We start from the raw sequence: 15334 nt of genomic DNA on the forward strand, positions 1-15334 counted from the left end.
CGTCCAGTTGGCTTGGAAATGACGATCGATAACATTTGCCATATAATTTTACATATAAAATAACAGCGATCTTCATTTCATAGCCATCGCTGACGTCGTTTTTATTCGATCATACTGTATAATCTAAATAATAAAATCCATAAACTAAAGTCGATTTTGAATAATTAGCGACTTTAAGAGATAATAAAGAAAATGTCGCCATAAAGAAACTACAAAAAATAATATAAGAACTGTAGAATTAAATTAAGAATTAGATTGATCAATCTTTTATTAGGTAATCATCTTCGCCTCCTATGAAATTAATATGATAAATTTCATACTGTACTTCTAATAATTTTAATATATCTTCAGTGTATTTTTTTTAATGCTCGGTCATGCGTTAATAAAATGACACATTGTTTTTAAACACGTTGTTATATTATGTTAGAAAATATCAAAAAATCAAGACAATGATTATATTTTGCAACTTTTAAGATAGCCCCTATATACAAAATTGCCCCTGAGAGTATGCAACGCATTAAACAAAAATGAATTCTGGTTTTTCACAAGACTGAAAGGTGTCGCCACTATACCAATATTAGAATCATAGACCCTGTTGCCACATATCACTTTTTGTTTGGAATACGTCATTTATATCTAATTGTTTGATACTTTTAATATATATTTGTAATAAAAACACATTTTGTAGCTGTATAATAGAGATAATTTTACTGTAATTTAATAATTATTTTATTTTTTTAGTTTTAAAAAATCTAAAATCTATAAATATAAAATCGTGGCAACATTGCAGGCGGTGTTTCTAGTTGATGACAAGTCCTGTAATCTATGACAGTTTTTGGTTTTCGTTTCGTGTGGAGTGTTAAAATATATTAGTTTTTCTCACTGAATAATAAGATAATTATCCAAGTACGGAACAAGAACTATTCGAATAATCAGTTTCGCGTATCACCGAACAATTTAAAGTGTGTTATACAGTGTTTTAAAGCCAGGCGAAGGAATTTAAATCCATTTTCACTGAAGGTAAATAAATCCTGACTAGAAAATCTGCAACTGGAGCTAAATCGTAAGTATATTTTGTTGAATGTTTCGTAATAGATTCATGCAATATTAGGATCGTTTCTAAATGCTTTCTGCTATAGATTTCCGTATTATTTTAAGATTTATAACATCTGTACAAGTCTAGGGTGTGTTATGATGTCACACATCCTAGACCCCAGATGACGGTCCGGTTTGACCAACATTTTCTTATTAAAAATTATTTAATGAGAAACGTTTTATTAATCCGAAATAAACCTAAATTTATGCATATAATATTATGTCGTTATTATATTTTCTTGTCTTCAGTATAAGTACTCGCATTTATGTATTCAACTAAGTCAATTTGTAAAACAATTTCTATTTAACAGCTGAAATTGTAAATAAATATTTCATTTTTTTTCTGTTAACGTAACGTAGTAATGATAATATATAATCATCAATAATATTCTAAAACTACATTATACCTATTTGTTTAGGAAACATTTAAAGTAGAAAGGTAGTTTAAACAAGGATATTTAGGAAATATTTATATAATAATTTTTTCTCTGAAAGCATAATAAGTTGAAAAAAATATCGTACAAAAATTTGTGGCTATTCGGAATATGAAGACAATTTCTGAAAAATATCTACCTACCTATATTCTGTTAAGGTGTCATCCCGGGTGTCATCCTATTACTCAGTTTGGCCTTTTAACCTTTACTCAATCATTTTAATCGGTAATTAAATATAGATCTCGCACGGCTCACTCATAGGAGGTTGCTCCTGTCTGCTAAATGATATTTATTGAATTATGTTTTGATTGCCAAGTTGTCCTAAATACCGCGGCTGTCTGGAAAACACCGGGCAAGAGTCTACAAATTGGTATAATTTTGAGAGATTCTAATTATTTCCTTTAGGAATATTTATTTATGTAATTATCGAATATGGTTGTGATCGGTTTAAGTTTAAACGATTTGGCCATGACCTTCAGACCTTCTATATTTACTGTTTGGATAATGGTTGACAAGTTTTTTTATAGACAACCAAATCGTCCTCATATTTTTAATAATTATTAGTTTATAGTTTGTGCCAAATTCCAAAAGTACCAAACTAAAGACTATGTATACAGTTTATATAATATTTTATAGATTATACCGGCAAAAAAACGGCGTCAGCGATGGCTATGAAATGAAGCTGTCAATTTATATGGGAAATATCATTGACTGCCATTTCCAAGCCAACTGAGCACCGTTTTTTTTCGGTCATACGGTAGGTATTTATATTGTTTAGTATATGACATTACAGTTGGGGGTTGTATATGACATTACCTTTGGTGTTACAACAGCAAAATAAAACACTAAATCATCACAATACACCAAAACACTTACTTGTACACTGGACGCGCGGTTCTTCACTTACCATGTTAGCATCATCAGCAGATGATTAAAACACAATCAAAAAAAAGTTTTAACGCGCGTCCAGTGTAAAAGAAAAGTGTTTTGGTGTTTTGTGGTGATTTAGAGTTTTATTTTGCTAGTATGTGATATTTTAATTTATGTGACACATACGGGGTTGTCTTAATATATTGCATAGTAGTAGAAACAACAGTAGATAATTTAGGAACATTATTGTTTTTCGAAGTATTCTCCACAAAGGAAAATGCATTTTTGCATGAGTTGGATCCGAGGTTGGAATGTTGGAACCAATAACTCTGAAAGCAGTTATTCCACTCGCTTGTTTGTACCTTCAAAATTGCGTTCATGAAGGACTGCATCTTCTGAGGAGTGGAGCCTTTGACCACGCAGTTCATTCTTAATTTTTGGAAATGTAAAAAAGTCATTAGGACTTAGGTCGGGACTATACGGAGGACGGTCTAACAAGGGTCTAACAATTCGATGTTTTCTTGCTTTAAAAACTCAATTCTTTTTCGAGGTGTGTGAAAACTTGGTATTGTCTTCTGGCAAACAAATAGATATGTATCAATCAGCAGTAACAGTTCTTTGATTTTGCAGACGAATTGCTACATGACGCACTCGTGAGACAAATGTCGCCACCATCTTTTTTTGGAAACACTTCGAGAATGGATAACTTTCGTCGGTTTTGATTCATTTCGGAACACTCAAACAGCCGAATGACGTTTATTTTCGGGTTCATAAGAGTAAATCCAAGATTCATTACCACTGACAATGCTGTATATATTTTTTGAGTTTCCTGCGTTAAACCTGCGTAGAGTTTTTTGATACTAATTGACACTTGCTAATTGCTCTCTGTTCTTCCGTCAACAGATGAAGTATCCAACAAAAAAACTATTTTTACAGATAATTCTTCATGCAAAATTTTTTGAATTGACGCCTTTGAAATGCCCAGTAATGCTTCAGTTTCACAATATGTAACATGTCGATCCTCTTGGATCAGCTTACGTACAGCATCCACGTTTTCCTGGGTAACTGCCGTTGTTGATGAACCTGTTCTTGGACCGTCGCTAAGACTAATCCGTCCACGTTTAAATTCTCCATACCAACTGGAAATTGGCAACTGATGTGGTGCCTCATTGCCGTAAACAGAAACCAACTTGGGAAGAGAACTGTCTACGACAATTGTAAACGATTATTGCGCGAAAGTTTTCTCGGCTTAATTCCATCTCAAAATCAACTTCAAAAGTTCAGTTTAGGTACAGCCGAGGGTACAGCCTGTGGCACAGCCTTAACCAAAGCTAGTCTAAAACTTTGGCGTTAAGCTAACTAAAGATGACAGTTAATATATAATAATTCAGAAGCAATAAATTAATTGGAAGTATGGAAAAAAAAATAAAATAAATAACATGAACTTAAATCATATTATTTTCAAGAGATAAAATATTTTTTTACAATAGTTCGTCATCCGAAAAAAAAACAATTAATTTTGGAATTTCATACAATTCATTGTCTTATTTAAGTGCCTGTAAAAAAACTACCACGAAATCAAAATAGTTATGAAGCGATTTTAAAAAATGTGTTAAATTTTTGTTTAAATTTGTTTATACTTTATTTTCGCCTTTAAAGTTTTCCGCTTTTATTACATTTACTTAACGGAAATTGTTTAAGGAAAAAGTAAACATTTTACAAACTGTTTATCTTATTTTTGTTTGTGATGAACAAATTGGAATGTTTCTAACTAAAAGCTAGAGTGTGGGACTTGATTTATGTCTTGTATAGATCTCTATGACGTTGAAAACCTTTTTTCCTTGGAGAACTAAAAATTGAGAGTTCTGGATAGATTTGCAATAGTTCTGTCGTTCTTGGATAATTTAGTAAAATCATTTTTGTAAAATTTAGATTTTCTATTCTTTTTCGAACTCCTTCAGTACTTTTGATTATATTAGATTTTTGGGGTAATTTTTTACTTATTCATATTATACGTTTTTTATAATTTTAGTGTTGTAGTTTCATCATAAGAAAAAAATATAACTTTGGTATGGATCTAAATTCCGAAAAACCCTGTACATTTCCTCCGGTGTATTTGCCTATTATTGTTTCTACATCTTTCCGTTTTCGTATAATCAACCGAGGCGAATGAGGTGTGCCACCCTGTATAAGACTTTTATGGTCGTTTGCATTGATCTGCGGTATATGTATGTACTATAATGCCGTATGATAAAAAAATGGCATTAGCGATGGCTATGAAATGAAGATCGTTGTCATTTTATGTGTAAAATTATATGGGGAATGTCATCGATGCTCATTTCCAAGCCAACTGGACGCCGTTTTTTTTTTTCGATCATACGGTATAAGGTTCTTTACTCGGTTATTTATAAGTATCTACTGTGTTGTCAGTTTCAAAAGTCTTGTTTGCTTTATGACACATATTTACTTGAGCAACAAAAATGTTAAAATAATTTCTTAATTAAATTTTAATATAATTTGATTAATAATGATTTACATCATTTTTTGTGAAGTATATTTTTAGTCGACCATACCAATAGGGTATGGTAGGCTATTAAGATCGGCAAAAAAATTTTTTTTTTTAATTTCATTCAAAATGAGTTATTTGGGTCATAAATGACCTAAATACAAAATATTTTCATGGTGTCTGTCTGTCTGTCCGTCTGTCTGTAACACGATAACTCAAAAACCGCTAAACTGATTTTTACCAAATTTGGCACAAAAATACTGTGGCACCCGAGAATCTGGCCATTAGTTTTTGGTGGGGGTGGGGGGTTGGTAAGGGGGTATGGGAGGGGGTTAAAAATTTTAATAAATCTTAACTCCAAAATTACCGTAGCTAGCGAAACGCGGTTTTCAATTTAAGATTAGGAATAATATTTGCAACAAAATTTGTAATAACATCAAAATCAGTCAAAGTCGCAGTTTTTGAGATGAAAAAAAATTCCTTTACTTTGAAACTAAAAGAACTGCCTACCAACGTGCTATACGTGCCTCCCGGCGTCGATTTTTGGTTATAGGGTAATGTCTCGGGTAGTGTATAGTTTTTTTAGTTAGTAGTTGATCTTGGGTTAATGTTGGGCAGAATAAATACAGCTATAGCCTCGGCTATAACATTACAGGCACAGAGGTGCATATAATTTGACACTGTTTTATAATCATGACATAAACATACAAATTCTTAAATTAAATAAAACATTATTTAACATACTGAATATTTGTTTAATATTTTATGGTTTAATAAAATTTGGTGTTATTTTTAAATACAGAAATTAGTGCATAGAAACGTGCCGAATATTTATGTTATGTTTTATTATTTCAAGAATTTAGTGAATTTAGTGATTTTTAGTGAAAACCAAACTAAACCAAAACAAATATGGAAAGGATACTGGGTTTATTTAACATGATAGAAAGATAAATGCTAGAAATGCTTAAAGATGCTAGAAATATTAACACGGTTTATTAATAAGGTCTAATCATATTGCCACAGAACAAAATATGCTGGGAATAACCAAGAGAAAAAGTAATATTCTTTTACGTGTGGATACGACAAAAGACCCAGGTAATAGATGTCATCCACAGAATCAAATCCCTCAAGCGGCAATGGGCAGGACACCTGGCAAGGAGGACGGACAACAGATGGACCACAAAAGTTACAGCATGGTACCCACGAGGAATGAAGAGACCTAGAAGAAAACCAAACCTGAGATGGGACCATGATGTTAGGAAATTAACAGGGATAAATTGTGCCCGTATGCCAACAATAGACAGCAATGGGCCCAACTACAAAGAGAATATATCTAAGTATTTGAGGGAGACTACACCATAATTGGAAATGGTTGAATAAGCTGAAAATGATGATGATGACAAGAGGTAACCGCATCCTCTATCAAAATAATAATTCCCATCTTCAAAAGTATTCAAGAATCAAAGTCTAGAATAACATGCGTTACTAATTCATCATTGTCAGCTGTCAGATCATTTCTATTTGTACTTTTTTGTTACTTAGACGTCAGAAAATCAATAAAATACAATTAAAAGTACGTACGTACTCTATTATGCGGTAATGTGTGTCAACTACCGATACAGCTGTCGTAAAACATGATCCCATGATGACAATTGATTTATGTTAATCGTTGTCCCGGTCAATCGTTTCTCGTTTCGATTTATTTTTCGAATAAAACGGACGGACTTACGTGATATAGATGACGCCAGAAGTAATAAAATAATCTTTTAGTATTGTCTCACCTTGACGCATATGGGTGACGCGTCAAACAAAACGATTCAAAAAATACGATATTTTTTTTATTTTTCACATGGGATTAAATCTGGTTTGTGTTGAGCTGTAATCGTTTGCTTGTGATTATTCTTCTTTATTGCATTTTGCTGTTGTGTCAATAGCGCACGACTCTTTACAGTTATGTTTGTAACTGAAATGACACAAATAGAAATAATTGTATAGTTATTGCATGGTAATTGAAATAATGTATGTTGTGAGTTGTGAAATAGTTAAGATAAACTTAACTATTTCTGTTTTTTTTGTGTATTACGTGGATTAATTGACGCGATTGGGAATAAGGACGACAATGGGATTTAAAAAAAAACGAATGATCTCTATAATGAAATACAAAAAGTAAGATTTTTAAAAAAAAACACTTTATTTGCTAAATGTGCTAAATATCAGATACAATATATATATCATACACATAGTCACAAATTACCTATACATAGTATCATATACAGGGTGGTACGAACTGTATTCCGGAAACTTCGGCAGCATATACTTCAGATAAAAATAAGTAAAAAAGATCGTATAAATGTATGTATACTAAAATGCTTAGTTTCGGAGATACAGGGTGTAGAAGTTTCATTTTTATTTTGATTTTTTCCAAATAATTTCTGAAGTAACGTCAATATTTGGATGGAAATTGGTGTCTTGGAGTTTTTTGACATGAGAAATTTGGATTTTGATGTCGATATGACTCCTATTTGAACGGGGCGCCACCTACCTATAATTTAGCGGCTTTGAAGAGTAATAACTTTTCGTCCATACCTGTATAAAACTACTGTGTGAGAAAATATACATTTCCGTAATTTTTTACGTAAAAATGTTTCTTGGTAAAAATCGCTACGAGCAACCGTTCTCAAGATATTTAGAATGGGGTAAAAAACGTCGTAAATGTATATTTTTTACTCAGTAGTTTTATACAGGTACGGTCAAAAAATTATTACACTTCAAACCAGTTAAAAAATATGTAAGTGGTGCCCTCTACAAGTAGGAGTCATATCGACATCAAAATTAAATTTCTCATGTCAAAAAACTCGTTGTTGCTCTCAGCAAGATCACGCAAAACTCATGCGTCGTGCAACAAATATGTTTTTTTGTACTAATGACAAAAATAATAATGTTCATTTGTTGCTTAGCAATATGTTGTAAAATATGCAAATCATAATTCTCAGAATACCGACCATGTTGCAATGTAATTAATAATAATTAAATAGTTGCTCGTAAAACGTATGTTATTTAAAAATGAATTGAGGTGAATTAGATGAAATTAATGTTATCTATATAAGAAAAACAGTATCTACATAGTTTTTCACAGAATCTTTTTTCACGATTCATATGCGTATTGAAAATAGCATTGCTAAAATACTATTTTCTATAGACGTATTTTTAATTAATTAACAGGTCATTACCAGCTATGATAGAGGTGTGAAACTAAAAAACAGTTTAATGTTGCATTTTCTATTTCAATTAATTTATTAAGACGGATATTTTCTCGCATCCTTATAAGGAGGGAAAGGAGACAGTAGCTAAGTGGAAATCAAAGAAAGGTAGAAAAATGAAGAATGCCGGGTTGAATATATATTTTTTAATTATTTTATTGGATGATGTAATTAATTTTATAAAATATCTAAAACATATAATATCGACTCGTATCCTGCAATATCTTCTAACTGACATTTTTAAGTCGAGATTAATCCATAAACATATCAATAATAATAAATAGCCATAAAAATGCCAAAATGTAATATGGAAAATTAGAAAAACAAGCACTTATTTTCTTCCCCTGAGAAATTAGCCTAATGATGAGGCACTTAGGAGAAATTGGAGGCGCCAAGTTGATATGTATTATGTACAGGGTGGATCAAATTCGACGCTTTTAAATGGAAACACCCTTTTCTATAGGAGATAGATAAAAACTAATATCGGTGTCTGGAGCTCAATTTTTGTCAAAACCATGATGGTGAAAACCGCATATCGATATCTGTTACCGTTTTGGAGTTACGGGGTGTTTTTCAAAAATATGCATTTTTAACAAATCGCTGTAACTTTTTTGCTATGGAAAATTTTGTATTTTTATGAAAACATTTCCAAAGCACCTTTTTACGTAGAATTTAATGGTTTAAGTATAATTTTTTTAAAATTAATAATTTAAGAATTATCAACAGAAAATTTGATTTTTTATATGGGACACACTGTATATTTTTAATTTATTGAAAAGAATTTAAAATTACCTTTCCAAAAATATAACACACTTGATATTTTGTTCGATTTCTCTTCGAGATATAGAGTATATAAAAATTCGCCCGCTTTAAATAAGTAGGCTTTGAACGGCACCGGCTGCGGCTGTAAAGAAAAAAAATTCTAGCTGTGAGCATCAATTAAAACGAAAATAATATTTGCTAAGAGAGATGCAGAATTTGATAACAATTTAAAATATATTTAACCAATATCAACACATTTAAACTATATGTAATAACAATAAAAATAAATAAATAAATAGCAAACCAAGACATGAGATTTTGCTACAGGCATTCGACATATTGACTGTCTTCTGTTATGGACAGACGGGGTGGTTTTTGAACATTTCTCGCAGAATTCATTAACTCAATGGGGGTGAAAGATACCCTCTCATAACTGCTAAGTATTTCTAATTCTTGTCTAGATTATACGGAAGAATAAGGAACATTTATTCTTCCGCAAATATATCCATAGGATTAGATCCTTGGGCACTAAGTCAAGCGGCCTCGACGGCCAACGGCTGGGATCTTGTTAGCTATTCAATTATCCTTGAAATTGGCTGCAAAAATTTGCTGATAATTTCAGCGTTCAGAGGCGGTGTGTCGTCTTGCTGGAAAAATATGTTTTCCAGTTCCATTAAGGGCATATCATCAATAAGAGCTCCAAAGCCTACTAGTTAAAAGTGGCAAACTTTTAAAAATTCTGTATTTCGAAGGGGATTATAACAAAATATTAAGTGTGCTATATTTTTGGAAAGGTAATTTTAAATTCTTTTCAGTTAATTAAAAATATAGGGGGTGTCCCAAATAAAAAATCAATTTTCCTGTTGATAACTCTTAAATTAATAATTTTAAAAAAATTATACTTAAACCATTAAATTCTACGTAAAAAGGTGCTTTGGAAATGTTTTCATAGAAATACAAAATTCTCCATAGCAAAAAAGTTACAGCGATTTGTTAAAAATGCACATTTTTGAAAAACACCCCGTAACTCTGAAACGGTAACAGATATTGATGTGCGGTTTTCACCATCATGTTTTTGAAGAAAATTGAGCTCAGACACCGATATTAGTTTTCGTCTATCTCCTATAGAAAAGGGTGTTTCCATTTAAAAGCGTCGAATTTGACCCACCCTGTACTTATCTACCGAATTAAAACTATTTTTGTGTAATAATCTCTAAAAGTATTATTTAATTATTAGTTATCTAATCTTTACAATAGTTGCAATAGAATACAGGGTTAAGTCCGCCCTATTTTTCCACACATGACTTGACCAACTTTTTCCACTAATTATACTTCAAAATTTGCGACAAATGTCATTTTGGCCTTTGATTCTCTTCTGTCAAGAGAAATTGTGGTTAGAAATCAAAAGTGTTTTTTTAAACATTGTGAATGATCGTAAACTAAAAAGTATAAAGTGTAATTGAAACCACTAATTTATTCAACTAATTACGAGGTTTTGAATGAAGCGATATTAATTTTATTGGTTGAATTTAAAGACTTCAATTGGTTAGAAGCGGTTAACCAATCGAAGCCTTTAAATTCAACTAATAAAATTAATCGTATCATCGTATTGTCGGACAACGGATGCATGAAAATCAAGCTTTACTCTTATGAACCCGAAAATAAACGTCAATCGGTTGTTTGAGTGTTTCGAAATGAACCAAAAACGACGAAAGTTATCCGTTACCGAAGTGTTTCCAAAAAGATGGTGGCGACATTTGTCTCACAAGCCGGCCATGTAGCAACAATTCCTCTGCAAGATCAAAGAACTGTTACTGCTGATTGACATATCTATTTGTTTACCGGAAGTAATTATTGAATTTCTAAAAAACAACCCTTAACGACAAAATGATCCTCTACCAAGACAATGCAAGTTCCCACACAGCTCGAAGCTCGAAAGCTATTAAGTTTTTAAAGCAAGAAAACATCAAATTGTTGGGCCATCATCTATCTACAGTCCTTTATACACGCCTAACGACTTTTTTACTTTTCCCAAAATTAAGAATAAACTGCGTGATAAAAGGTTCCAGTCCCCAGAAGATGCAGTCAGCGCCTTCAAAAACGCAATTTTGAGGGTACCAACAAGCTAGTGGAATAACTGTTTTCAGAAATGGTTCCAGCGAATGCAAAAAGGCGAAAAAAGAAGCATTTAAAAGTTATCTACCTTTTTGTTCTACCTCTAGGTATATACAAAACAGGAAAGACAACCCTCGTATTGATAATTTAGCTGGAAAATGTTTGTCCTTCCCACGTGAATAATTTAAAGGCGCTCTCTGGTCGATTTAATTCGATTTATCTCTTATTTTAGAATCGAAAGCGTGCATGTGTGTGCTTACGCACTGTTGAGCAGGCGACAATCGGACGCGTCGCGAGTTCACAAAAAGGCACACAGGAAACGATATATCTCTCCGATGTGTGACGAGAGTGGCCGGTGTGACGTAAGGTTTCGGCGTCGTCGACGGAATATTTAGTCTCGCTTTGTGGGTTTCGGTAATTTCGAATTCGTTTTTCGAAACCACTACGGAACCATAGAATCTATGTACAGGGTGTATTTATTCCGCATAACTTTAAGATTTTAGATAACAGGACGGCCAAAATCTTTGAACACAAAAATTAAGGAAGGACTATAATGTTATGACGAGGAGCCATGAGCCACGAGTAACTTCATAAGAATATGAAAAGATCGTCACATTACAAGAAACACGATCATGTTAGTAAAATCGCTCATATTCTCAATCTTCCTGTTTGGAGCGGAATCCTGGACGATCAGACATACGAAGAATCGATGCATTTGAAATGTGGTGCTGGCGACGTAAGTTACGGATGTACTATGAAATTAGAAAGAATTATACTAAGGGAGTTGAAGGTCAAAGACAATCTGTCGACGACTCCTAAAATACTTTGGACATACTACAAGATGCGAGGGAGAGAACCTAGAAAAACGAATAATACAGGGAAAAGTAGAAGGAAAACCACCGAGAGGCAGGTCACCTGTTAGATGGATAGAGCAAGTCAAGCCACCACAAACTCTACTAACTGAAGCAATGGACCGACAAACATGGAAAACTAAAGTAAATAGATGTACCTGATTCCATGAGATCGCGATTTCTCAGAAGTGAGAATACGACTAGGAAGATAATGATAATGATGCTAACCAAAGATATTTAAACTCGGGAGATACAACGATCCATTCATAAAACGGTGTAAACCTTCATCACATATTGGTTTGCGAAAATCAACGAGTGCGAGAGAGAATGGACAAAGAAGGGAATAGGGTATCGGCGCAACGGCAACAATGTAGTTGTTTACAAAGATTAGACGGTTGAGGTCAATTTCCAGTGGCGTGCCGATCGACCGACAGTATTTTAAGGAAATTAAAATAATTTTATAATAAATTTAAAAAAATAATAATAATAACACTTACATATTTGTCGCATTGTAAAAAGTTGAGGTAGGATATTAATAGGGAAAAAATAAGTTGAGGGAGGATAGCGAAATAAATAAAAACCGGCATAATTTTTTATTATAAGATGGCTTTTCACATAAGAATAATGATTAAAAAAATCAATAAGCGTTTTTTACTTTATTTTATTAAATAAAATATCAAATTTTGGGTGTAATAGTAAAGGCAGTTTCAATATCTTGTTCCAAACCTTGTTCATCTCCGGTGAATGAGACTCCCTCTTTTAGCAATAACAAAATAAAATAGTTATTTTAACCTATAGTAACACAATATTTTACCAAAAACTAATATTTGTAGACTTCACATATTTTTGATTAAAAAAATTATTTTTATATGTATATTTATTATATACCTATATGAATTTTAGAACTACTAAAATGTGTGTCTAAAGGGATCGCACCGCGATTAAAAAATCGATACAATGATACAAAGTACCAGAGTGGTGCGACCCCAAAAACAAAATAGAAATAAATTAAATTAAAAAAATAAACAGAATTAAAAAAATAAAATTAGATAAAAAAGGGAAAATATAATTTTATTAGGGATGAGCGGAGATAAGCAGAGAGGCATAACGAAACAGTGTAACCGGAACAGCAACCAATGACAGAAGAACAAGAACCTCACAAATCAGTCCAAGAAATTATAATTTTTTAAATGATTTATTGTTATGAATTTAGTAAATGATTTTTAATTTGTTTTTTATAATCTGTAAAGGATTGAAATTTAAAGTTATTAGAAATATTATTCCACAAATGTGGCGCTATGAAACTGAAAGATTTTTGGAAGTTAGCTGTTCGGTGTTGAGGAATTAAATAATGCACTTGCCTAGTCGAATGATCATGGTCAACGTAGTGAAACAATGAGAACAAATAGGGAGTCTGCTCTGTAGTTAAAATTCGATAAATGAATGTCATTAAATGAAATTATTACAAATCTAAACAAAATTATTTGATAATATAATACAGTCATCAGAAAAGTCTAGCGATAATTTTAGAAAATCATAAATAAAATAAAATGGCGATTGTTTAGTAAACGGTTCTTCCCTTAGCCTTAAAAAATATTTAGTTTTTTTTCTCTGGTTTGCAAAGGAAAATTCATATTGTTTATAAATAATAAAAAGTGCATGTGCAAAGAATTTCAATACAATAAAATGTAAAAATACAACAAAATGTAGTAGTCATAAAATTCATGTAAAAGATGTCCATTTACATTATAGCAACCAAAATTTAAAACAAAAGCCGTATTAAATTGTAACGGCAACAAAAAACTAAGGCCGCAAAATTCCATTTTTGGTACACCCCAATAAAATTTTCACAAAAGGTAGGTAATGATTTGTCAAACCCAAGTGGGTACCTAGATTATACTTATTCAACAGCCTTTCTTAAAGGGGAAACCGAAATTGTTATTAAGTTATTAGTAATTAGTACGTACCACATGTACCTTTTTTCTACAAATAATTTAATTAATAAATATATAATTTAAAAAACATAATAAATTAATAAATATACAATTTAAAAAATAAACCTAAAAATAAATATAATTTAGAAATCTGCAATTTTTTATGTCTAGGTCCGCCTCTGATTTATTTACCGGTGAAAAGTTAAATTTGGATTTAAATGATACACTCTCTTGTACACAATACATGAATGCACCATATTTTCAAATCAATGTCCACAGAAGTCCACAAAATAACGCAAAAATACTATAATACTGCAAATAAAGAATACGGAGCTTGATCGGCGGCAGAGCAACATCACAACAAGAGAATCTAGGAATTTTCATTCATCCTCGAAATCCGCTGTACTACGCCGGCATTTCTAAAACTGACGTTGCCAAACTGCTTTTTATTATTAAAAGAAACACGAACATGATATTTTTATTCCATTATAAAATTTAAAATAGTTAAGCAGTTAAGCATTAAATGAAAAAATTGACGTTAGCAAATTAATGTACTTGATATATTATAGAAATATAACGAAATTATTTATTACTTAATAATTGGTTGTGGTATTTAATCGAATACTAATACCAATATACAGGTAAATCTGGCAAATGTTTTCGGTGTAAGAGAGATACGAAAATAAGGATAGAATAATGGTCGATGAAGGAAAAAGGTAAAAAATTGTATCTCTGGAGTTTAAATATCTTTGATGCTAACATAAAATCTCCAGGTATTGACAAAATAACAGCAGAATATATAACCAGTATGGGTCCCACTGGTGTAAGATTACTACACGAACTTTGTCAAACTATTTGGCACACAGGACATTGGCCCAGTGACTGGTATACTTCCGCAATCATCCCGCTACACAAAAAAGGCTCCACAAAAGATTGCAATAATTACATACAGATTGCACTACTCTCACATGGCAGCAAAATTATGCTATACTTACTCAAAGGCTATCGAACTACGTAACTTGGCAACTTGCACCTGAACAAGCCGGCTTTGTGAAGGAGAGAGGAACTCGTGAGCAAATACTAAACCTTCGCCAGCTAATAGAAAAATCTCGAGAATACTACACGCCCATGTATTTACGCTTTGTGGATTACGAAAAGGCCTTCGATAACGTATGTTGGGGACAGTTATGGAGCATAATGTCTAAAATGGGAGTACCATAACATCTTTTAGAGATAATAAAAGGTCTATACGATAGCAACCAAGCAGTCGTGAAGTTGGATGGAAGTATTTCCGATATTTGTCAAATAAGGAAAGGAGTACATCAGGGTTGCGTGTTGTCCCCGATGCTGTTTAACATTTACAGCGAATACATTATGAGGATTATGCTAGAGGAATGGACAGGGGGTGTATCATTGAATGGATACAATATATCAAATCTACGTTTTGCTGATGACACGGTATTGGTAACCGCAAACCAGCTGGAACTGAGGACAATTCTAGCAAGAT

At 32.2% G+C, this 15334-nt stretch overlaps 1 protein-coding gene across 1 annotated transcript in view; it reads left to right on the forward strand.

Annotated features, from left to right (window-relative positions):
- The first annotated feature begins 809 nt into the window (after positions 1 to 809).
- The window catches only part of LOC115878493 (SNF-related serine/threonine-protein kinase), a 103231-nt gene continuing 88706 nt past the window's right edge, over positions 810 to 15334 (forward strand). The window contains exon 1 of the mRNA XM_030895026.1: positions 810 to 1063. The gene's annotated coding sequence lies outside the window, so the exon portion shown is untranslated. The remainder of the gene's footprint in view (positions 1064 to 15334) is intronic.

Source organism: Sitophilus oryzae, unplaced genomic scaffold (assembly GCF_002938485.1).
Source record: "Sitophilus oryzae breed Bouriz unplaced genomic scaffold, Soryzae_2.0 scaffold_1515_pilon_pilon, whole genome shotgun sequence".
In the NCBI taxonomy this organism is placed as follows: domain Eukaryota; kingdom Metazoa; phylum Arthropoda; class Insecta; order Coleoptera; family Curculionidae; genus Sitophilus; species Sitophilus oryzae.